Raw genomic sequence first — 25,311 nt, forward strand, 5'->3', positions numbered from 1 at the left:
CACAGGTTTTAGCTTTTATATTTTTCAGATTCTGTACTGTTTTAGTGCGTAGGTCAGCCTTCTCAAGGCACCAAGGGCACCAGTTTCAGCAAGCATCAAGCTGAGGATACTTCCTGAAGTGTTTGCATACCGGTCAGCCACACCACAGTGACAACACCAAGGGCTGTGATGGTGACACGAAGCTCAAGCCCTGCAGGAAAGCAGTGCTGCCCCATCCTCATCAATCAAATCCAGAGGCCCAGGGCAGCAAGGCTCACAGCAGCTGGAGGGCACTCCAGCCTGAAAGACAGCAGAGGTGATTTATTAAAAAAATATGGATATTGATCTAGTACCGATATCCAATGTGATGGACAAAAACTCTCTAACAGTTTAAAGTTAGAAAGTGTGTATTTTATGTTTATTTGACACCAGGCAGTGTGCAGGATTACTCCCAAATACACACCACATTTTCCAGGTGATTACAGAGTCTTTTTATCCATACAAGTATTGAATACAAAAAATACAGATACATATTCATAATTTTGGTACATCCCATTCCCTGCTTCGTATGCTAATCACTCCAAAAGCCATTAAGCATGCATAGCTTGTCCCTTGAAATGGGTCGTTGTCCCTTTCATGGGTCAGGGTCCCAAAATGAGGAAGTAAATGAAGTCTTCCTCATTCTGACCTTTTTACCTTTTCAATGCAAATATGACAAATGAACTCTTGGTAGAACTCCCATTCCTTGTCTTCAATTGGTTTCAGAACAGAGGAGGCCACAATTGTCTTATGTTCCTAAAAGCTATTTGTCAGTTTGTGTATTCTTCATTATAAACCCAGCTAACCAAACATTGTGCTGACAAGCAAACAATTATTAGTTAACTACTAACTCCTAACTTCATCAAGGCCTACTCATTTATTTTAATTAATTCTAGTAAGGCTTATTTATAACTAACATATTAGTTCCTCTAAAAGCTCTAAATTCCTTAAAATTTATGTTGCAGAAGCAAAGGGAAATGTTGGCTGATGAGCAGTTCTCAAGGAGCAGAGCAAGCAGAAACTCAGCTTGAAGGGGCAGGAGCAGAGCAGCAGCCACGCAAAAGGGAGTTTGGTCGTTCCCTGTTCCTAAACAAAGACACAGAGACAATAGCTTACATCTGATCTTTTAAGCTGCAACTTTCAAGCTGAGCAAACCAAAAGTATCCAGATTTAGACCTGAGGAGTTCTGGAATTTTAAAAGTCAGGTGTATGAACACCAGCAATACAAATCACACACCCATGGAAGGTGAGTGTACACTTTGCTACCTTCATTTGCCCGTGGCTTAGCATTCCCACTCTCTGAAATTCAGGAATGATTCAGAATTTATGTCCCAGTGCCATTCCCTGGAGACACTCAGTCCAAGCCCACACACGCTGGGTTTGGCTGAGACAAAGTTCATTTTGTTCACAGTAGTCAGTACAGGGCTGTGCCTTGGCTTTGTGCTGGAAATGATGAACAAAATCAAACCCAGCCCAAACCAGCCCACTGTAGGTTAGTTAAATGGCACAAACATGGATACAGGACACATGCAGATATATGGAATAATACCTACCTGGGAATGAGAGGAAGCACCATGGTTCAGACAGGGCATTCCCATCTTCTGCTGCAGGAGAGCACAAATGGTTATTTAATCAGTGCAAGGCCATATTCCATCTGTGAAGCCTCCCTGTATCCTTGTGGCAGTGAGGTTTGCACAGCTGGCAAATTAAAAAAAAAGAAAAAGCCATTACAAGAGGCATTCTGAAAGTTTGGGAAACTCTGAACAGTATTAAAGACTAAATATTAATTATAACAAGTATCATTCAAACAACTTATAGGACTCTGAGGTACTAATGAATTCTGTTAAGAGCAATAATCAGGTTACAAATTAAACTGCTGGATTATATATTAGGGAAGCTTGAGTTTGTTGAAGCTTTCTGTGTAATGAGGTTATTTTTGCCTCTTGATAAAATAAATCTAATTTTACATGTTTATTGTGACATCTTATTAAACTGCTTTATAGGAAGAACATTAGAGACACATTTCGGAACTCCTCAATGTCCTAGCTAGTTTTAAAAAGAACATGAAGTGCTCTTTTAGAACATTATTATTTTTAAACCATTTGTTAGCAAAAAATACATTAAAAAATTAAAAGGGGAAAAAAGAGAAGTGGTAGTTTATGTTTCATCTGCAGTAAATTTATTCATATTCATATTAAGCCTTAAAGTCTGAATTATTTATTAACATACATATATATATATATATATATCCTGAAGTCCTTAAGTATTTAATATTTGCAAGTCACAAAAAAACTACAGATTTTCCTTTTGCTTGTGTGTCTGGCAGTGCTAGAGAGAGGCTGTTAAATTATTTTGGGACACTTTGATTTAGACTGAAATGAAAACTGTAAGTGAAAATAAGGACTGTGAACAGTGGGATGAGATGGTTTAGAAGAAGGAAGGAGAAAGAAAAAGAAGCTTTCTATGTAAACACCAGGTAGGGGCAATCCACATGCTGCTGGTTGAATAAAACAAATGAAGGCTGAAAAGAATAAAGATGTAGAGTTTTAGGCCAGTAGTAAACACACAGAATGTGACATCTTAAACTTGCATTACTTGAAGTAAAAACAAAGCAAAAATGGGGAAAAAATACCAACTAACAAAACCCCACCCCCCAAAAAACCAAACCCAAACACTTCCCCCCCACCAAAACCCCAAGTTCTGTCCTCCAATCGAAAATTGTAAAAACCTAATCTCAGTGTAGAATTAACACAGAAATAATGTTCCATTCTAAATGTGGTATTCTCCATTTCCATTGATAGATTTAGTGTCCAGTATGAAATACATCTTTTTTTTTGAGATAAAACAACTCTATTTGCTTTCTATCAGATAACTGACAGAAATCTTGCCCTCACTACCCACTTATGATTCTTTATGATTTGTGTTGCAATTGACCCAAACCTCTATATCTGCATGAGGAACCATGAAAAGTTCCTTGTTAAGTAAACACTATGAAATGGTCAATCTGTTTGACTGACTCGAAATAAGTGATATGTTTTTGCATATTGTAGGCATTGATTAGTCACTTGCAGTGTTAGGAGTTTTTATAGTGTTAATCCCTTAGGTGAAAAAAAAAAAAAAAATCTCCATTTGCAATTTTCCATTTTTCCACAAAGAATCTTGCTGTTTGCATAAAGCAGTTTCCAGCAATTGTCATGTCTGGAACAGCAGCTTTCCATTTTTACCTTTCATTAACTGAAGCTTTAGAGAAAGTAAAGCATTAATTTTTTTTTTTTCAGTTTAAAATTTATGGATATGAAATGCTGGGTTTACTGCTCAGAAAATGAACACATTAAAATACAGATAGTGGCATGTGCATAAAACCACATAATTCTGCACAAGCCCTCATATTCTTTTGTCAAATGAGCTTCAGAACCTACCTAAAACCAAAAAGACTAAAGGAAATATGACCAAAAGATTAAATTGTGAAAAATTATACATATTCTACTATAAATAAAATTGTATATGCAACTTTACGTTATTTGAGCATCCAAACCAGAAAAAACACTGAATATGTTTTCTAATGGCAGAACATCTGTATTGACATGCAAAACTCCAGCCTTGGGTTGATTTCTTCTGTTGCCACTAGCTGTAAGAGCAGGAAAGTTTTCTTGTAGCCCCTATAGAATGTCACCTTGTATATAAAATCAAATGCTACTCAAAACAAAGTTTGTAGTGACAAGACTTAATAGTCTTGTCTTAATAGTCTTATCATTAATGATAATTGTGACCATGCAAATACCAAAAGATTGGGTGCAGTTTTTTATTACTGATTTTCCCATGTACTTGTAAATATATTTTAACAACTGCTAGGCCATCTCAGAAAAGCAGGTTGTAGATCAGTGTGGGAATCCAGAGCTTCCCTCTGGCTGCCCTGGGAGCCTGGCAGGGGTCAGGAACCCCCTGGACAGAGCCCCCAGAGACACTGGCTGTGATCTCTGCCCATGGAAAAGAGTTTGCAATCTTACAGGATGAATTACCAGCTCTAAGTGTTTGATATGAGTAATAATTAAGTGTGGCACGGGTGCAAAAGTAAAATTTTAGGATTCTAGATTAGGGGTCCAAAGGGGACAAGATGGAGGAAATTGGGTGTGCCTTGTCCTTTTTCTCCTTCTTCATGCCCTCCATGTTTCACTGTGGTGTTGGCATTGTTCTGTTGGTTCAGGCTGGGGACACACTGTCCAACGTAGGTGACAGATATTGGCACGTTATTGTAAATCCAGCCCAGGGAGTTTCTGGTATTTAATGTTTGTAACATCCCACTGAGGGCAGAGCCCCACACGCTGCCCTGCAGGACAGAGCTGGGCAGGGCAGCAGAACATGTGAGAGATAAACAGAATAAACAACCTTGGAACCAGCACAGACCAATTATGGCTTCTTCTTTGGCAGCGGGGCAGAAAGACAGAGACTTTCTACAATCTGGGAATCATCATTACCTCAGATTCTGACAGATCAGAAGGCTCCCCCAGCTGCTGCTGCTGCTGCCAGTGGAGCAGGCAGGCACAGCTCCCTTTCCCTGGAGGAGAGGCAGGAGATGTGCAAGCACAGCCAAACCTGCCCTGTTCAGAGCTGGAATGCATCGAGATGTACTTGGAGCTAATTGTTCCATAACTCTGGGGCATTTCCTTCTCATTTCCCCCTCCCTTCAAGTGCAGTTGAGCAGCTCTGCTGCACACCGTGCCCATATGGAAGCATCACTCTACCCCCCGCTTTTCCCAGCCTTTCCAATAGAGTGAAGAAATTGTTTGACATTTGTATTTCAGCTCAGATTCATTAAAACAGAGAGAGTGACTGTGGACAGCTGCTGGAAACAAAGGTTGATCCTTCCTCACTGACATTTGTCCTGGCAAACTCTCTGCACCAAAGATAAGCCACAGATCATTAATTCCCTCCCCTACCTGAGGAGGAGTCACAAGCACACACAAACTTCCCAAGGTGGATTCTTTATCCTGGAAGTCTCTTGTGAGCGGGTTTTTCTTGCACTTAAAAAGCATTTTACAAGGTGAAAAGTAATCACCTATAAAGTAGGTGAAACCTCAGGAAAACCAACCTCCATTGCTTCTCCAATATACCCCTCCAAATGAACTTTGGACATTTCCAAGCATCTCTTAGAATCCCTAACCTGCCCTGGCAATACAATGGCAAGAGGAAATTTATCTAAAACATTCTACTAAGGAGAAGAGAAAAAAAAGTTTCGAGTGACAGTCAACAGAGCTGCAGAGCTCCCTGTTCTTTGTCATTTCTACAGTCAAATCCTTGAGGGTTTTTCTTTTTTTTCTGTACAATTTGATTTATTCATTCTATTTCTGTGTGACATGTTTCTACAAGCCTCATTACACGGCTATGGAGAAAATACTGCAGATGAATTTTTGTTATCTGAAAAATGAGAATGCTTCCCATGCTAAATGGTTCAAGGTTTGTTAGGTAGGGAAGTCATTATGTAAAAAGAACTCTCTTGCAAGAAACTCCAGCTTTTTGACACCAGGCTCTTGAACTTCTACAGCTAATGAAGGATTCTACATAATGATACTGGGCTTACACATTCTTTTGGTAAAATATAAATAAGCAAGAAAAGGACATGTAAGGAAACTTTCCTTGAAACAGAAATGCATAAAAGTAATTGAATTATTTCATCTTTGAGTTTCTTATATATTTTTTTCTTCCTCAAAGGATTGCCTTAAAATTAAATCTTTAATGCTGACTGAAGGATGATTACAGTTTTATAATCCAGAGTGCTCTTGTACATCTGTTTTGCAGTGCTTCTGAAGGCCAGACCCCAGGTGAAGCTTACCCTATAGGACTTGGATGTCCACATGTTATTTCAGAGGTGCATTCTCAGATCCTTGCAGTCAGTCTGTGTTTGTGCCTGAGGAAATGAATAAAATTAATTTATACTAATGATTAATTCTGAATGGCAAGCTGAGCATACAAGATATGCTATTTAAGTACATATATTATAAATATATATCTTATATATAACATATATATGTTATATATATAATATTTTTATATGCAATATATATATATATATATATATATATATATGTATGTATATATATATATATATACACAAATATATATATATGCATCATACATATTTAAAATTCTCAGCATCTAGGACTCCAAAACACTCACACAGGCACAGAGATCTGCTTCTATCCCTGCCATTCCAGTGCATATGCACACACACATGAATAACTGCCTCAGGCCTGTTAACTATTGGCCAATTTAGGCAAATTCCTACCTTGGCTCTATATGTAACAGAAAAAGATTAAGATTTTCTTTCCAGGAGCAAAACTAGAGAAACCTCTCAAACTTACAAATGTGCTCACTGCTGACCCTTGAGCCAGAGCTGTCAGTACTGAGGGGGAAGGTGAACTGAGTCCTGCTCTTGCTTTTTCCATGTTACACCTGCTGGTTGTTTGGAGAAGTCCTGGGTATTCTTGGGTCTACTTAGCTTTATTGTATTGCTTCCTGTATGAACAGAGACAAGTGTTTTAGTGAAATAAGTGTGCATGTGGAAGAAGTTTATCTGAGGACTCCGTACATTATTCTGTTACATATGCACAGACCGGTTTCATTAGAACTTACATTCATACTGCAACAATTGGCTGGTTTTATTCTGCCTTTGCTTAGTGAGTAGATGTTCTATTAAAATGTTCTTTTTCCCCATTCTGCAGATGTGACCTTGGTTGTGTTTAACGACTGAGATCTTGCAGGTTAAGTAAAGCCTTTCATTTCAAAGCACCATGTGAAATCTCCTTACCCACAAGGAGAAATGTTCTGTATTCCTGTATGATATAAATAACTTCACATCCACTCTTTGCGAAGCATTAGCGGAGCTGAAGTTAGTCAAAATCCTTTATTCAGTGTTCCCCTCAGCCTTTCTGAGTCAGAAAGAATGAAAGAGAGATATACCCAGAAATCCAAACCAGTACATCAGAAATCTGTGCTAGAAATCTGTCACCAGGGCTGCAGGCTGTGCTGCAAACAGCACAGCAGCCAGCAGCACGGGCAGCCAAAAGTGCAAGCAAGGGCACTCAGGGAGCCAACACCACAGAGCAGAAAGCTGCTAGAAAAAGACAGGAATTGTGCAAGCACGTTGAAATAACACCGAGGTCACAGTGCACACTGCTACAAAGCCCCAGGAGTGCCACTCCAGCAGGGCTTAGTTTAGTCACCAGCAAAGGAGTTCAAGAGATTGGTGCATTTGCTTCTATGAAGAGGGAAAAGAAGCTGCTCGTTCATCTGAATGCTAAAAAGTTGAGTTTTATTTTACATTGCTACATGGTAGCCAGCAGGCCATGATCTTAGCCACCACAGTGGAAAACAAACAAACAAACAAACAAACAAACAAAAATTCATTTATTTCTCGTGTCATCTTTATCTTGTTCATAAAAGAAATGCCACCTCAGAGAGTGACATTTGGACTTGGGAGAAAATGAACAAGTGGATCCCCCACAGAGAAGCAGCAGAATGGGAGATGCAGTGACAAAGTTCTTTGTTTTCAGGGGTTTCATGAGGGGTTTTTCTTCCTTTTCTTCTCTTGGTGGTACCAACAGAACTGGGAACTCTTGGACTCTTTCGTGTCTGGAACCAGTCACAAGAGAAGAATGAAAGCAATTCAACAGCTGTGCTTGCTGAAGAAGCACGTCTGTGTATTTCCCTGCTTTGCTTAGGGAATTTGAGCTTAAAAGCCACGTGGAACTCCACCAGCAAAGCCCTGATGCTGCTCAGAGAACACCAGTGCCTCACTGCCTTATGAGATGTTTGAGACTGGAGCTGTAATTAATTCGTTAAAAATGTGGGTTTATTGGATAAAAGAGCTGATTTGAAAGCTCTGTATGATTGATTCTACCCAGGCAGTAATTGTCTTCATTATTTCCTTTTCGTGTAGAATCTTGAATTCTCTTCCTTACTTGGAAATTACTTTTCCTGGAGTTCATTCAGATGCCAGGTCCTCACCTTCCTATGAGGACAGAGTAACTGAACAGAGCAGTGGTCGTGAGACCACTTAACTAAAGAAGACATTTCTAAGATCTCAGTTGGTAAATGAGAGCTGTCTGATTTGAGATGAACACTATTTTTTTTTCCTTAACAGATGGTAATGCCAAAAATCTTTATAATTTTATTTTTTCTTAAATGTTCAATTAACTGGTGACATCACTGGAGAGAGAAGATCAGAAAAATGTACAAAAGCTGCAAGAAAAAGTAATTTTAAAACTGAGGCTCATGACCATCACACTTTCAATCAGTCTTTTCATGACCACTAATAATCAAGTACTAATTGTCTAGATTTTTGTTAATGAAACAGGTGTGCAATGGTATAATCATATATTACCTGAAACATTTGTTTCTTTTCTTTCTCAATCACTGATAGACACACTGAGCTGACAGCTGGTGATAAACCTGTCAATTGGAATTAATCAAATTTTCACACAGAAGTCTTCCACACCACAAGGCTTATCAAAAGAATTTTCAAAACAGAAAATGAGATTATTTTAATTTTTATAATTCCAGTGAATAATTGGAGTTTTGCAACATTTTAAAAATTTTGATATTTGTATTTTGATAATATTGTCATATTTTCTCTATTTACTGAGCATGATCCTATTTAATATACTGATATTATATTACCTGTGTATACTTCAATTAATTTACAGAATTTTATTTTGCTGTTTAGTGACATTAGTTCAGTGTTAGAGGTACATTTCAGAAAGACTTGGTTGAAAATATAACATAACTGTTTTAGTCTAGAAACACACACACAAAAAAAAAAAAAAAAAAAAAAAAAAAAAAAGCCAGGAAGAGATTGGGGTTTTTTCCCAATTTTTTCATTTTTCCCCTAAACTCAGAACCTGAAAAAAATTAGAATACCTTTCATTCATAGCTTTAAAAAAAAAAAAAAAAATCTTCTATTTATGTCACCTGTAAGAGATAATTTTTGCTTTGCAGTTTATGTCTACTTCAAAGTGCTTTCTATCTGACAAGTATTTCAGGCAAGTTTAGCTTCTGATTTCTCATCTTGCAATTTGAAATACTTAATTCAAATACTCACAAAACTCTGTCTGCAAAGAAGAAACAATCACTGGAACTGCGAGACCAGAGATGAAAATTTTATACAGCTTGGATACATGGGCAGATACTGGCCTGCCAAGTGGTATTGGCAGAACAAATGCTCCATCAGCTCCAAGATGCAATTTCTTTCCAACAGACCTAGAAGATGAAGCTATTTTTATAAACTGCAGCAGTTGAGCTGATATGGGGGATCCTTCCTGAGTGGCACTATTAAAAATTATTAGTTCAGGACACAACTGGAAGACCACTGTGCCTTATTTTTTACCTGAAATTATCTCACTGTAGAGCTCACTAGTTGAGAAGGAACTCAGAAACTTCTGCCTCTGAAAAAGTGATCTTCCTTACTACCTCCTTACACCTCCCATTCCTTTAAGCTAATGACTGAAAAGCCAAATAACCTACTAGAAACAAGTAATTTTGGCCTTTAGTATTTAGTGAAATTCTTTTTTCTTGAGATGCATTATAAAATCCTACAAGAGATTTTATTGCACCCATTCCATTGCATCCTGGATGAATTTTGAAGCCTAATTTTGACCCGAAAACAGAACAGCATGCATGCCAAGTGGCAGAAACAACACATTTAATTTCATGGAAAAGCTCTGTTCAGATATTACTTTTCTGTATGAGCAGATGTGATCTAGAAGATGCTGGTAGGGTCACACATTTCATTGCTTGCTAGAAGTACAACTAAACATAATAACAAGCTTGCAGCAGGATATGATGCTTGTCCTGGCCTCCTGGAAATATTCATGTGTGACAGGATTTGTGCCACCAGGATTTGTCTGTAGCTACCCAAAATCCGTCTCTGCTGCTTCAAGGAGCCCAAAAACACAATCTGAAAGAAATAACAACAAAAGTGCTCCATAAAATGATCTTAAATGATCTTTGTGTGATTTTTTTTTGCTATCCAATTGGTGTGCAGGGAGTATCAGATGCCCATTTAAGGTTGATTGCCATCACCTGTCTTAATGCTAATTTTAAAATAATAGTTTGAGCACAATGAGTGTTGTCCTCAGGAGAAAGGAGGCTGGGGAGCACAGAGGGGTCAAAACCAGTGATAAAAAATGATAAAATATTACAGGGAGCTGTGACAAGGCTGCCTGAGAGTCTCTGCTTGGTCTCAGAAGAAAGCGATGTTAATCCAGAATGTGTCAGAAAATGAGCAGAGAATATAAAAACAACATTCTGGTGTTAACTGGTGTTGAATCCAGGGAAACTCATGATGGAGAGCTGGGCTCTTCTCTTGACAGAAGCTCTCATACAGGTTTTGCTCCACACTATAAGAAAGGGCAAAGATAAAGGTAATTTTCTTCATTCAGCGCAATAACTTGCCCATTTCCTCATTTCATTTCAGCAACAGGTTCTCTTTCTCCCCACCAGAGCCATTATCTCCCTTCAGCAGAGACAAAAACATGTAGCAAGCAAGTGTACACAAAATAGCAGGACACCAGTCAGGGTCTGAAGTGGAACAAATAAAAAAGATGCTTTTAGAGTTTTGCTGATTTAAGAGACACATGGTATGATGAACAGACTTCAAAAGACAAGAAAAACATCTCACATCTCTGTGCTAGAGAACCAGGTCTGGACAATTTCAGCCTCTTAAAATCCAAAAACTATAACTTGTCACAAGACAGTTGAGGTTTGTTGGGGTTTTTTTTGGTTTTGTTTTTGTGTTTGTTTTCTTTTTGTTTTTCCTTCTTAACACAGCATCAATTACAATTCAAACAGACCTACTCAATATTTTCTGTTGTCAGTTTGCCAGGTCGGCTTAGAGATTCAGCTTAGTTTTCAAATTAACTACTTCTGTAGAAGAAGAGAATGAACAAGAAGGCAATAATATCTTTATGCAGTTATAAGATGAAAAAAAGTTTGCAGCTTAGCTTTGACCCTTTTAATTCTTGCATCTGTAGCTATAGCTGGGATACAAAACAGTGAGGAGGGGTTAAACTATTGCAAAAATAATTAGCTGAAGCAGTTAGGAATCTGATTCCATAATTTTTCTTCTTAATTTTTGCATAATTCACAGAATTATATATATATATATATATATATATATATATATATATATATAAAAAAGCTTAAGTAATAACTAAATTTTTAATATTCACCTGAAAGGCACCAGTTAACCTTCTGTAACTTAGCACATTGATGTCCTGATCCAAAAGATCACTAACTGGGAAAGCTTTTTGGCTACCATATTTTTTTTCCATACATATCTCCACATTACTTGTTCAAAACCTGTGGTTCAGCAGCAAGTTATTGTGCTGAGAAGCAACAGGGAAAACAACCTCACCTGAGCTTGCTCTGCCCCAGGAGCAGCCAGCCCTGTGCCCAGCAGGATTCTCACAGCTCAGACTCTCCCTTCTGCCAGCACAGATTTGAAGCAAGAACATGAGGTTGTGGCTTGTGTGGAGATGTAGTTTCAAATTTCAGGAGTAAAAGGTCCAAGTTGTTTACAACTTGTTGCTGCAAACAAAAATAGCAACCTTGGATTGTAGCACATACGTTAGAGGCGTTATTTTATCTTAAATTTTTTAAATGTCCTATTTCAAACGAGACCACCTCCAAATGTAAATAAGTTCATACAGCATTTTTTTATACTCTCCTACTTGACCAACACAAATAGAATAAACTAATTTTCTGTTCCACCTTCAATCTACAATCATTCCAGTATAAGCAAAACCTATCACAAGAATATTTTTGAGCACAGGTACACTATTAATCTTGAATCAAATTAGAATGTTGTCAGAATACTTAATTTTATATTTTATTCCTTCTAGGCCATATTCAGAAACAAGAATTGTCATTCAAACAAATGGCAGAATCTGTATTGTGCATAGGGAGATGTATATGCAGACACTTTTCAATGTTTTGAAGTTAGAAATGTGCTTTAACTCTTATATATTTTCTTTTCAGGCTGTACATGTTTTAAAAGCCCTGTAAAAGAAGATTACATAAAATGAAAGTAACTTTTCAGAAGTCAACATTAAACTGTCCTTAGATTTTTTTTTTAAATGAGTATTACTACCTTCAGTAAAACATACCATAAATATACCCAATAAGATAAATCAGCCATGTAAGTCACAAAATTTAGCCCCTAAGGCTGGGTACCATTCCTGCAACTTTAGTGCTGAGCTACAAAGACACTTAAGGCCAAAATGAAACACAATAATGAAGTATAACACGTATGAACAAAAATTGCTGTTTCAAAACTCATTTTAGCAGCTAAAGGGTAAATAACTCACAGGTTGGCACTGCTGAGAACAACTATAGAATTATTTTCAGCCATTTCTGTAGTATTATCAAAAACATCTGGGCCAGCTGAAGGCTACTTCTCGTGCCTGCACCCAGTTGTAATGGCAGCACATCTGCAGGCAGATGCAGAAAACCAAACCCAGCCCCTGGATTTTAAGACAAGATCACTGTGTAATTTTCATTGCACCAACACTTTGTCCATTCTGTATGGAAAATATGTCCAACTGGGCCCTGAGGGGTCAAAAGGTTTAGCCCCAGTTCTCAAAGGAATCTGAATATGTGAAGGAGTTCCTCACAGCTTTGTCTTTGCCTTTAGAGGATGCTTCACCACACAGATGTGTTTACAGTTGCCTAGTTTTACCAACTTGCTTATTCTAGTGGAACATCAGGGAAAACAGCAGTTTAATTTAACATCTCTGTTTATCACAGACTTAGCTGTGTTACAAGACCTTTCCAATTTCAAACTGAGTGAAACAAATAAAACATAGGTGCCAGGTTCATTAGCATTTAATGAATAACAAATTAACTTGCCTCTGCTAGTAATCTGAACTTGTCTTACTCCTGAGTTTTTCAATTATGTTATCTTCTTTCATGCAAATTAAAGGACTACACAAGCACAATTAGATGTGGCAGCTACAAACAACTGGAAAAGAGCTCAACAAAATAAATTACAAAACTCTTCTTTATTCCAGCTGAGCGTGTATCAATTCAGATAACTGGCAGCTCTCCTCAGCTTTTATCTATTGCAACCCAGACAGGAAATAGGCATTAGGTTTGTCATTCTGTGTGAAAATAAGCTAGGACTTGCTCCTCCCCTCTTGCATTCCCTCTCCTTTCCCACTGCTTATGAATTCAGTTCCTTGCTATTGAACTGATGCACAGCCTTGTTCCTCTGTTTGACCCAGATCTGCTCACTAGCATCCATAAATATACATGATTTTGCTGATCTTAACAAATTCTCTTTTTATGGCATTATTTGTCCAAAGATATTCAACATTTTTCCTGAATTTCTGTTATGTGTGCCTTTAGCATCTCAAGCTCCTGCTCTTTTCCTTCAGAAGCCAGCTACAGGGCAGCAGAAAGCTACACCATAGGGAAGCTTTAAACTCAGATTTTTTTTTCCATCCCCCAAAAAATTTAACTGCATTTTTCTCTAAAACCTTGTCCTATCTGCTCAGAGGCATGCTGTTTCATAATTTTGGCTGTCATTTTTGAAGGATGTTTTAATTATAAATGTCATGTTCAAAAATGTTGCCTTGCTCTTAAGAAGCCAGTGAGTACTTTTTACATTTAACTCCCTCTGATACAAGAAGAAAACAGAATATCTTGAATTAACAATAAGCATTGCTTCAAAATGACAGCTTTTAAGCATTTTAATAATAAAATGCTCATTTAGATTTAATAGCAAATTTTTCAAAACAATTCAAGTAATTTAGTCAAAATCCACTGCTGATTTCCCTTTGCAGGTGAGGGAAAGCATTTGAGCCTCCTTTGTTAAATTGTGCTGCTCACAGATGATGTTTGGCACCTCTGAAAAGTAGAGTATCCAATAAGCTGAACCATTAATCACAGCAAGGAACTGATCTGAGGCTCATTTTGCTCTTTGCATTTCTTTCTCAGGCAATTCTGCCCACAGAGATCCTGAAAATTTTGTGGGGCAAGTTTTAATTGACAATATTTAACAGGTGACACCTACAAATTTTATGGACAGCCAGAGGAGAACACCCCAAAGTGGAAGCTCTAAAAATACTCTGTAATAACTGGGGACCTGCTTCCCACCCAGAGTTTTACTCCCCAAAGCTCAGCTGTTGCATCCCATGAATAATGAAGGCACAGCTGATAAAACACTCCTTGGAGCAGAAAATGGGAATATGTGAATAAAATATGTTAATAAGAACTAGGTAGAATAATTCACGGACTACACTTGTGGGTGAAACAATTAGGAAACAAAACAATGGCTGTGAAGTTTCTGGCATACAGGAGGATCAAAAAGTTGTTCTTGGGCAGTTCCTTGTGGTAACACAAGGAATGCACCTCTGCTTTGGGGTTAAAAATTAGATTAATCAGCAACAGGTGCTGATCCAAGAAACTGCCCTCCATGTGCCACCTATTTCAGTCTGAAGTAAACTTTGTCTTTAAGAGGTTTCAAAAATACTTTTGACAGTGCAAAAATTACCCCTGAAAATCAGTTGGTATTCTTTCTAGGAAACTGGTGATTATTTCTATGCTCTTGTGATAGTGAGATCTGCAGAGACACCAACCATATGTCCAGCAGGTCTTTGTCATTTTAGGGAATTAATTAGACTTCCACAGCCATGTAACTTGAACACAGAAGTCAAGATATTTGGTGCCTAGAGTTTAACTGTTTGATATCAAGGCAGTGCTGACTCTCTCTCCAGGCCTTAAAATAGGCCAGAGATTAAATTAATGCCTCAGAGAACACTGCTGGCCCCTTCCTGCACCCTAGAAATCAAGCAAAATTAATACATTTTTAAAATAAATTCCTGGAGTATGTTCTAGGTAGGTCAATGACAGACACAGAACAAGCAAAGCAGGCTGGTCCAAGATGGAATTAATCTTTAAAAGAAGGGGATATGGAAGCCTTGTCCTTTTCTTGTCAGCAGTAGTCACTGGTACAAGCAGGGGTAAACAGGCTATAAAGAAGCTGTGACTTCTTTGGGGAAGCATTTTTTCAGACAATCTTCCCAGCAGTTTATGTCTGCCTTGTACTTAAATACACATTTAGGGCAGTGCTACATCCATTATAATTTCTAAGCCAGTATGGAAAGTGATTTCACAGCAGGAAGAAAACTGTGGAATCTGCAACCCAGTGCAGAAGCACACTGAGCTGTTGGTTTGTTTTCTGTTTTTTTTTTTGTTTTTTTTTTTTTTTTTTCGCTGTAATATCTCATTTCCTTTCATGCTCTAAGGTTCAGCAAGAGCAGATGTGAGATGTTGTGATCACTGCTTTTTCTGCAAGGAGAAAAGTTTAATGGTTCTGTATCGCAGGCAACAGCTTCCCACGCTTGTTTCTCTGATCTTATCAAGGTTGCAAACTATCTAAGCAAAAAAAAAAAAAAAAAAAAAAAAAAAAGTATTTTGATGTTTGCAGCCTTCTTCACAGTTTTTTGTTTTGTGCTGATTAGCAAAAGCAGCGAGTTTTAATCTTGATTTTTAAGCATAAATTGAAGCATTGGTAGCATAGGAAACCATGGGTAGAGAAGCAAGATTTGGGAATTTTTAATATTAATAAAGAAGCTTGCAAAAATTTAGGGACACCACACAGAATGTAAAAGATTGAAAGTAATTTTCAAATGAGGACAATAACAAAACCACTTCAGAATGAAGAGACTAAATTAAAACAAAGCCTGGAGAGCTGGGGGAGGAAGGAGGGGTCTTTTAACCTGTGGCTGTAAGGAATCTCTGAAGAGGGAACACAGAGACATGACACAGAACCAACCAGCACTTTGCTGGCATTATTCACATCAGTTGTGCTGTTTATCTGCTTTCAGAGAGTGAGAGCCAGCTCTCAGGACATTCAGCCATGTGTTTGGTTGGAGTTACAGTGTCCCAGCCCACCCTCAGAGGCTGGAGGATGCTCATGGTTCAGTGCATTAACATCTCTGGCCCTGTACAGACAGTGCCACCCCCTTACCAGTGTGCTCACAGCAATATCAGCTTGAACGTGGAGCCCTCTCATTGTGTCTTGTTTCACCTGGAAAAGCACAAAATCTCAAATCTACCCTTGCACGTTCCATGCCAACTTAGGTTCAAATGAACTTTGGGTACACGGGTGCAAACAGGAGCTGTGCACCCACTGCAGGTAAATTTTGGGGTCCACCGAGGGCAGAAACAAAGATTTCATCTGTAGTAATTCCCTGCAGAAAACATCAAATCTGGGAGTGCAGTGTTACTGCTCAGTGCCTCATTTCAGAGCTGAATTGGGTCAATGGCCATCTGTCAAATACAAAGCACAAGAGCAGAATACCCTTGGATTTTTTGCCCTTAGTGATGGTTTGTATCACATGTACCTGATAATGGCTCTGCTCATTCCCAAGCTGTTATCCTGTTATTTGCATACAGGAATAATCACATCTACGTGACTGTCTGCTTTATTTTTAAATGTATTTGTCACTCTCAATAATCAGAACAAAATTATGAATTATGAAATGCTTCTAACAGCATATTTCAGTTTCAATTTAGTTGATCATACTGATTTAGTTTTAATTCAGTGCAGTTGAAGTTATATTTCAGATTTTCTCTCAGTGACTGAAGTCACACTCTTTTTGCTCTGATTTCCCATCCCTATTCTCTATCACGGCTCTATGCTTTTAGTACATTCTTTTTCTTGTGTCACATTGATTTACAGCTTACTTTGGGAAATGCTCACACTTCAACATTGTGATTAAATTATGGGGTTGGTTCAGATATATTCCTCACCTAGAAATTCTCTTGGCTTCAGTAGGAATTTGCATGTGCAAGGAATGCAAAAGTACACCACGTTCCTAACCAACACAAAAGAAAAAAATCACAGCTCTTTTACTGGGAATTTCCTGTTTTTCATCCCATTCCAATAGAATAAATTGATGGAAATGATTTTTTACCATTTCATTTAAATTCCATTAAGTGCAATCTTGCATATTTGAATAGCTTCATTAACTATTTTGAGAAATATCATACAAATATGTCTGTTTCTTTGGAAGGGTAATCTTGGGGGTGATCTTTCCTGTTTTACTGTTCTGCACAACTGATCAGAATTATGATGCCTTACATTTGACTTTTCAATTCATGTCATCTCTTGTTTCTTGCTGTGTTCTTTTGAGAAGCGTTTTTTCACTTCTGTACTTTTGACTTTTGTATATATCAAATTTGGTTTATATGTACATTCCTGGTGGACCTTTGGCCTTCATCACTCAGCCTTGAATTTGATGGAATTTCCTTGAAGACACATAACACACAATAGTTCAGCCAACAATCAGTAAGAGAATTAAAGGCAAAAATAACTAAATACTTGTATGAAAATAAATGGAATAATGGATCTCTCATAGGTACACTTTCATTTTGCTTTCTTTGACATTTCTCTGGTTTGAAATCTCTCCTTGTCACCTGCAGTCCCTAGAGATTCTGGATTTGTGTAAGCAGATATTTGTGCATGCAAGTCTGAAAAGTGGGAGTTCAGTGATCTCCACCCACATTATCCAGCCAGCATGGCCAACAACTACAATACAACATTTTATGGAAGTTTTGGCTGTTACTGTGAAGTTTGTACATAAATGGAACAGAGAGGGAATGGTGAGGCTTGAGCTTCATAAAATTCTTCCCAAATACAACTCAGTTTCCTTCAATGATGTAAATTCCTCTGGAAGGGCAGGCTTGCCATATCATTTTCTCCACCAAGGGATTACATCAGTTTGTGGGATAACAGCATATACAAGAGAACTTTTATTTATTCTTCTAAAGGTAGTTAACAGGAAAGGACTTAAAATAGGTTGGTTTAAGAGCTCATTTAAAAAAATAACTTTAGTACAATATTAAATATCAAATACTACTCTTAAAAGTCATGTGTTTTCTGGATTTTCTGCACTTTTGTGCCTGCTAAAAGCACTTTATCCAAAGAGACACTGCAGTTTGTCTCCATTCCTTATACTAAGAAAGATTTAAAAATTCACTTGGCTATAAGCACCATCATTTTGGAGAGCTGGATTCAGCTCTGAGGTAGAAATTCACAAATATTTATGCAAGTTATCTGTTTTCTTCTTTTGTTTCATCTTTCTATGAAGAATTATTTCTATTTTCTATTTTTCTACACAGTTCCACTGACAATACTCTGTAATATACCAGCAAGCGCCTCAGAAACAGACACAGAGATTTTAATCACCAATCCTTAAGAATTTTTCCTAAAAAAAGAACCCATTTCAAAACAGACTGGTATTTTTTAATGTAAAAACTGCAAAACAGTAAAGACTATTGCATTCCTCTCCCTTCTTTCATCTTTGTACTAGCTGGAGTAATTTACTCAGGGAATTAAGGAAGTGCAAAGTTCACATGGGGAACGACAAGACTCAGCTTTTAAATATGAGTTACAAATTTGTGGTTTGGTGAACAAAGTGGCACCACATATCACAGTCCAACCCTTCAAGTTGTTCAGTGCTCATTTTGAAGACTTTTTTTCCGTTTCTTCCAATTGTTTCAAAATTTATTTTCAAAATTCATTTCATGCTGATGAAAGGCTCTGCAAAGCAACAGCAGTAAAATTAAACACTCACAGGGTTTTATATATAAACAGCTGGAAAATGAGCTAAATGGAGAATTGCATATGCACTCTGCAGAGACTGAAATTTTAAAGTGAAAACTGGTGCAGTTCAGGGAAAACAGGCAAGTAGCCATGAATAATGGAATTAGGTGAGATACAGTCAAACCTCTCATTCAATTTTTATCTTTAAATCACTAAAATTATTTCTAGCAGTAAAGTATAGGAAGTCATATGCTGTTTCAGCAATCCATTCTTATTTAATTAAACTTATAAAGTATAAGTCCCAAGTTATCATTTTTGCCTTTTTGATTCATGCTATGGTTCATTTATTTTAATGCCTTTGGGAGTTTTGCCAGTTAATAATGGAAGAGGCCATTTTATTATGAATTGCTTCTTGCTTTTCCATCCTATGTATGTATTTATTTAGTTCACAGTGAAGGGAATTTTCAAATTTCAGAGGGGCTACCAATGGGCAGAGCCACTGCCAGCTCTGGGCTGCAGCAGCCAGTGAGGCTCAGAACTCATCATGTCAAACACAGGGAGACAATTCTCAGATGGGTGGATTTGGGTGTCTGTGTGCTGATCTTTGGTTTGTTTGCTAAAATGTGCTTCTGCAACTGATGTGCCACAGCCTATCAACATCTGCAGGGAAGTTCTCGCTGGCAAGGCACCATCCCTGCAGGATCTGCAGTCAGCAAGTGAAGCTCACTCATCCTCTCTGCTCATAAAATATTTTTCCCCCTCGGGGGTTTCTAAAACAATGTATTTCTAAACCAATACCCTTAATAGCAAGATGTAGCTATTGCTAAAAGTAATGCTTTCCTTGTGTTTTTGTTTTTTTTTTTTCCAGACAAACTAAATCAATGTTCATCAAAACAAATATCGTGCTACTAAAAAAAAAGAAAAAAAAAAAAAAAACCCTCTGAGACATTTTTTCAAGGACAAGACAGAAAAGGAAGAGGAGGAAACAAACAGCCTCTATTTTAATTGACTACATAATGCCTTCTGATATTAGGAGAGAAATCCTATAAATATATTCAACACCTAGAAGATAATAGGGGCCACTTGGTTTCCTACAAACAAGAACAAGGGAACACAGTGATAACTTTAGCAGCCAAATCAGAGCTTCCTGCTGCGCTTCCTGTTACTATAAAATAGGATTTATATGGCCTAGTAATGTGTCTGGTAGATACATTTTCTCAGCAATATCAATAAAACCTCAGCTTTAGTTGTGTTCCAGAGAGGCCTCTGATTGTGCTTAGTGGCCATTTCTCATTTCCATCTTTGGACATCCGTGCTTCAACATCTGATTTTAACATACCAGTAAAGAATATTGAAAAACTCATCATAACACATCTCACTTGGCAATAGATGTGAATAAATTGATACAAAGTAGAAACCCTTATATTCAGAAGATCTGAGGATAAATTGTCTTTCCCTGGATTCTACTCTGTGTTATTCAGGATTTCTGATGCCTGACGATTGTTTTCCTAAGGCTTCCAGTTAAAACTTATATTTTGCCTTATTGGCATTTAAATAATAAAAAAGCAAAATTGTTCATAACCATGAAACCTATGGTTTCATTTCACCAAAACATTAATGAACACTAAATATTAGAAAAGAATGCAGCAGCTAAGTGCACATATGGAACTATCACCTGTAGGTGCCTACCTACACTTCATTTTCCCTTTAATGACATGTCCATACAACTATTCATTAATTTTTTTTTTTTTTTGGCTGCTTTATATCAAGCATAATAGCTTTTAACTGTCTTTCCATCTCCAAGAGATACACAGAGATCTGCCAGACCTGAACCTTTGATTTGGACAAAACATTTACACCTCCAGCAGTGGCATCTGAGCCACGGCCACCATCAGTCAGGTCCTATGGCACCAACATGAGGAACAGCAAAAGGCTTGGGGAAACTGGCAAGACAGAATTGCCTCCAGAAAATAGTTATACAGACTGCTGAGGAGGGATTTCTGACAGGAAGAGATCAGATATTCTCCATGCCCTGTGATGGGTGGCACACAGTTACCTGCATATCCAGTCTTGGAGCCTGGAATAGGAACGACATCACCAGAGAGTTCCGATGGCTGAGGAGATCCAGGAGATCCTAAAGCTTTGGATTTGCAAATAAATCCAAAGTGCAGCCCTACAAAGACTTGAAGCACCTCCTAATCCCTTTGAGATACCAGGCTCCTGTCTTTGAGCAATCCCAGCACCCAGGTAAATGCCTTGGGCAGAATCCATGGGCACACACAGACACCCCAGCGTGGCTTTGAGTGCTACAGAGCAACTCAGGTCTGTAACTCCAGCAGGTCTCACTCCAGCTTTGCAACCCACAGCCTTTGATTCTAAATCCTAAAGGTGAACTTTAGGATTTATCCAACACACTTTCAGAGCAGCCACAGCCAATCTAACTTCCTTGGAATACATTAATCTATGCTATAAAGGCTCCAAATTAAATTCCCTACAGGGATTTTTAACTGACACACTAAAATGTACAAAGGATTCTTTCCCCCTAGTAACAGTGATTACAATAGTGACTGTTGAATTTGGTTTTGATAATGACAGATGTTACAAAGACAAAATAGGAATGCTTAATGAGATTTTGGGTGCCATATCCCAATTTCATATACATAGCATATTTTGAAATTCGTTAGCAAACAGACTGTTTCCTGCAACATAAGATACAGCTTTTCTTATTATATTAAATAAATTTGCTGTCTATAAGTTGCTCCAATTCAGTGTCTTTTTTTGCAGCATTGCAAAGAAAATCTTTAACTTCTTGTGGTGATATATAATCCTAATACATGGAGAAGCAGATGAATGTAAGATCAGAAGAAGGGAATTTATACAAATCCCTGGCTAGGTACAATTTGTTCTCTCTCTGTTGCTATTTTATTTTTTGTGTGCTTATAGAAATGTGGTTGAATAAGATGACAAAGCATTCTATTTTGATACAATGATGGATAAAAACACTACTTTTTTTTTTACTTAAAAGTGCAATTTCCTTTTTGAAAATGTGCAACACCTACATGGTGTAGGAAGAAAGATTACAAGGTTCCAAAAAGAAGAATACTGAACAGACTGAATAAAATAATCAAATAAATATTTGAGTAATTTTTGATTCTGATTATATTTAGAAATATAACAATGGAGATATGGGTACCAAAGGTATTTGTCTTTTTAATAGTTGAATTATTTTAAAAACCTGTTCCTTGCCTTCTACCCCTCCTTGCCAATTTCCATCTTTTTTACTAGAATTAAAATACTCTGATTTATAAGGAGTTCAAGAAACTCTGTTCATGTAATAGATTTTAGAAGTTACCAAAATAGGCAGCATGTCTGAATGCTCCCAAAAGTATTCACAAATTCGTAGAGCAAATGCTGAAGGTTCCATGTGGTTTTAATTACAATATATGATTAGATTTCTACATAACTCAATTTGTCACATCCAACCTGAACTGTGCTATGTCTTCAGTACACAGCCCAATTCTCACTCCTGCTTGCCAAGGAGGGGCAACCTCAGGGGCACAGATGTCAGCCCTCAAAGGCACTGAGTTGCACCCAAAAATAGAAAAACACACGTGCATAGAGCTGATACGCAGGAATGAGCAGTTAGCAACTCTAGAGTCCCTTATGTTTCTTTTGAACACTGGATTCACTCCACTCTTTTTGAATCTCTAAGTTTCTGGCTGGAGCAGGTTCTGTTGTGTTTCCCTCCTGAAACGCCAGCAGTGAAATATTTTCAAAAGGAATAATTTTAAAGAACAATTGTGGAGTTCTAGCCGTGCCCTCAAGTGATATTTTCACCACCCAGCAGCCACGGTATAGAACACAGAGAGTAAGATGAGATGGCAAACTAATGGCAGCCATTTGAGAGTCCTCTGAATAATTAATAAATTAGATCTATGGAAACCATTTAGAATGTCTCATTAAGCCGATTAACTCCCTATTTCATGAACAAACACTGGGTGCTCTAAAAGAAAGGAAGGTAGGAACTAATAGATAAATAACCATTATTAGAAGAGCTGAGATTTTTTTCTTTTGGCAGGATTGCCAAGCTAGAGAGAAAGTATTACTTGAAAATCTCAGGGAGGACTTTCAAAAACTGGTGTGACAGAAAATTAGCATGAACTATTACAGAAAAAAAAATTATAATCTGATTATATAAAAAGTGTTTGTGACAATGGGGCTAATAAGAACACTATCTAATTTGCACAGGCCATAAAATACAGCAGCTGTAAATTAAAGCTACAGGTATATCTCTAGTTCTGCTGAGGATTTAGTGGCTGGGCACAGGCAGAGCAGATTAAAGTGTAGCTCCTCAGGAATAAGCCTGGTGATCCAAACTGGGAAGAGCACTGACAAGAGGGGATGCTTCAGGTGGCATTTTATCATCTGCGTCTGCCTGTGTAATTTCAGCATTCCTACCGTAGAGTTTATTGCATTTTAAGTGATTAAAGAAATAAACTTCACACATAAAAAATAAACTGTATCTTTGAGGGCTTAATGAGATTTTCTAAACTACTGTTATCTCCTTTGCCAATTTAAATGTGGACTGGCTGCAGAGGAATTAGACATTTTATGGTGCACTGGAATTAAATTAATGATGATTATTTGGTGATGTAAAATTAATGCATTTTAATCAGTTATTATTAATGAACCCATTTGCATGCTATTCTTTTCCTTAAGTACTAAAAGCAGAATAAGGATGTAGCAGATTAAAATTTTGCAAATAATTGACAGTCCTAATATGTTTTCATCTACACCTGGAAAATTTCAAGAGTACAGCGGTTTATTTTTTTTTAATGCACAAAAGATGATTACAGAAGAACCTAGAAAGAACATTGATGTGTGAATGCAGTCATGTTCTGTGGCCTTATTCTTTTAGCAGCTTTTCCCAGGATAACTGAAATTCATATTATATGTTCTTGACATGGTCCAAAAAAGCCCCTTAAAATCCTCCCAAAACCTACATCATCATGCTGGGGACATTCTAAAATGCCTTGCAGACACCTAAAACCTTGGAAACAACACAAAACCAGTCTCATATCAAGGATGCTGATATGTAGACTATAAATCATGCTCTTTCCTAGCAGTAAGAACTATTCCTAAGAATTTGGAAGCCTTAGCGATATTTTCAATAATTACATATTCAATTATTATAAAATTAGGCAATGATTTTAGCTGAGCTCTCTTAGCTGCTCAGTAGTAAAAGATTTTGAAATACAGGATAGGGTTTTTTGCTCCTTTGAATAAGTCTCCAGATTCATGCTATTTGTATAAATAAAAAGCTGTACCTGTTTTCAGCAGGCATTAGCACGAGGAAAGTTTGTCTCTTGCAGAAGACCAAACTCTGCAATCATAACGGGTCCCCTCCAGTCGTATTTATAAATGGATCTCCAAATTATTACTTTTATTGTCCCTGATGAGTGCTACTTTGCATTCCAGCTTCTGTTATTTATAGCACAAAGCCTCAGGGAGCGAGTACAAACAACATATGGAAGATCTACCAACTCATGCATAATACTTCAGCTTGACCTGTGCTTCCACAGGGATTTGGGTACTAATACTGAATTATTTCCTTATTGGTCTGGAACCCTCTGGAGGCAGTCCCCATTTTTCAAACCATGTGATCTTTATTCGATAAAGGAGGAAGGAAAAGAATGGAGCACAAGCTCAAGTTATCTCATTTAGTTGGTTAAGAAGCTACACAGCACTAATGTTTTCCTGATATAATTAGGAAGGTTCTCGTGTTAGCCCAACCAACACACAGTGTGAATTTGACGTAGTTTTGGGAGCAGGCTGCAGTCCCTGTTCAGCTGATTTGCACTGGTCTGATAGCATAAAGCAAACAAAAAAGCCATTTTTTCAGGGCTAGAGAAACACTCAGAACAACAGCAACAAGAGTGGGTATTTTTTTCTCCTTTAGAAAAATCACTTGGAGTAAAGGTCATGGTGAGAATGCTCCTGCCCTTTTGTAATTTCTCCCAGGTTACTCAACTCACGTAAATGCAGAGTAACACACAACACTGGTGTCTCAAAGGTGCAGGGAATGTTTTGCACTTGCATCTTCCACCTGAGGGCTGCCTCATTTAGGAAAGTGTGGGAATCCAGAGCTTCCCTCTGGCTGCCCTGGGACCCTGGCAGGGCTCAGGAACCCCCCTGGACAGAGCCCCCAGAGACACTGGCTGTGATCTCTGTCCATGGAAAAGAGTTTTCAATCTTACAGCATTAATTACAAGCTCTGAGTGTTTGATATCAGTAATAATTAAGTGTGGCACGGGCGCAAAAGTAAAATTTTAGGATTCTAGACAAGGGGTTCAAAGAGGACAAGATGGAGGAAATTGGGTGTGCTTTGTCCTTTTTCTCCTTCTTCATGCCCTCCATGTCTCACTGTGGTGTTGGCATTGTTCTGTTGGTTCAGGCTGGGGACACACTGTCCAACGTAGGTGACAGATATTGGCACGTTCTTGTAAATCCAGCCCAGGGAGTTTCTGGTATTGAATGTTTGTAACATCCCACTGAGGGCAGAGCCCCACACGCTGCCCTGCAGGACAGAGCTGGGCAGGGCAGCAGAACATGTGAGAGATAAACAGAATAAACAACCTTGAAACCAGCACAGACCAATTATGGCTTCTGCTTTGGCAGCAGGGCAG

General features: G+C 37.9%; 1 protein-coding gene and 1 long non-coding RNA gene across 2 annotated transcripts in view; one reads left to right on the forward strand and one right to left on the reverse strand.

The window, feature by feature from the left end:
* Positions 1-19,496, reverse strand: part of LOC110479923 (maestro heat-like repeat-containing protein family member 7) — an 86,733-nt gene extending 67,237 nt beyond the window's left edge. Inside the window, exons 1-4 of the transcript XR_014956605.1 lie at positions 11,429-19,496; positions 5,849-5,923; positions 1,572-1,716; positions 131-279 (exon numbers count right to left, since the gene is read on the reverse strand). The gene's annotated coding sequence lies outside the window, so the exon portion shown is untranslated. The remainder of the gene's footprint in view (positions 1-130; positions 280-1,571; positions 1,717-5,848; positions 5,924-11,428) is intronic.
* Positions 1-19,535, forward strand: part of LOC146766937 (uncharacterized) — a 52,622-nt gene extending 33,087 nt beyond the window's left edge. Inside the window, exon 5 of the long non-coding RNA XR_014956609.1 lies at positions 19,494-19,535. This is a non-coding gene — a long non-coding RNA (uncharacterized LOC146766937). The remainder of the gene's footprint in view (positions 1-19,493) is intronic.
* Positions 19,536-25,311: the final 5,776 nt, after the last annotated feature.

Source organism: Lonchura striata, chromosome 7, assembly GCF_050655825.1.
Source record: "Lonchura striata isolate lonStrDom1 chromosome 7, ASM5065582v1, whole genome shotgun sequence".
NCBI lineage: Eukaryota > Metazoa > Chordata > Aves > Passeriformes > Estrildidae > Lonchura > Lonchura striata.